The following is a 1,039-nucleotide window of genomic DNA, read 5'->3' as shown; positions in this document are numbered from 1 at the left end:
TTGTGCCCTGCTTCCCTCCCTCATGTCTCCTTTTCCTTCTCTATCTTATTTTTTCTCTTTCTTCTCTTTTTTTTTTTTTTTTGCCTCTGCTTTCCAATAGCCTGGCTTAGCCAGCTGGCATTGCAACTTCATAACATTGCTGCAGGGCTGTGACCTGAAAAGGCAGCTAAAGCAATGTCTTTTACAGTGCATCAGGGATACAAGTCTGCCATATCCTGCAGCGACTAATAAGACTATGCCTTATGCTTCTCTCTCTCAGTGTGAGGTTACAAGAAAGGGAATGGGCACACCAGTAAGATATCATGGGATAAACAGGGGTGGGGTTTTAAAGCACAACTACTCCATGGCAACAGCCTCTGTGCATGCTCTTATCCCATGGTACATGAAAAGGCTATTTTACTTTTCAAAGAGCAAAGGGTGAACCACCAGAGTTTAGCACATCTACATGAGATGCTTACTGTGCAGTAGCCTAATAACAATGTATTGTAGCGTGCTAGTCAAAAACTATGCTAATACACTACTGTGCAGTGTTATTAGGCTACTACCCAGTAAGTGTCATAAAACCCCCATGCGCCAGTGCTATTATGCAGTATCTGTAGTTACTGCGGATTTAGAGCATTTATACACATCCCTTTTCATGCTACGATGCAATGGAGATCTGGCGCATTGGAGAAGACTCAATTAATTGAGTCTTTTCTGCACATGAGATGATGTGCCTGGCGCTGCATCGCATCCATTTGTAAAAAATGGCAAAATGCGCGTCAGTGCTGAGAAAATGGTGGCGGTGTGCTTTTGAACTAAAACACCTTTGATGAGTTTTAGTTCAAAAGCACATCACCGCCATTTTCTTAGCATTGACATGCATTTCGCTGCTTATACAAAAGGGCCCAGCATTGCATTGGGTACGTGTTTAAAAATGCCTAGTGTTAATACTTCATTAAGCAAGTACTAAACTAAATGCGCAGTAACTACTGCGCATTAATGAATGTGTAGACATGCCCAGTTACTGCAGAGTAGCCAACATGTCAATCATGAATGT

This window comes from Alligator sinensis, unplaced genomic scaffold, assembly GCF_000455745.1.
Source record: "Alligator sinensis unplaced genomic scaffold, ASM45574v1 scaffold1004_1, whole genome shotgun sequence".
Taxonomy (NCBI): domain Eukaryota; kingdom Metazoa; phylum Chordata; order Crocodylia; family Alligatoridae; genus Alligator; species Alligator sinensis.
Note: the sequence above shows the minus strand (reverse complement) of the source record.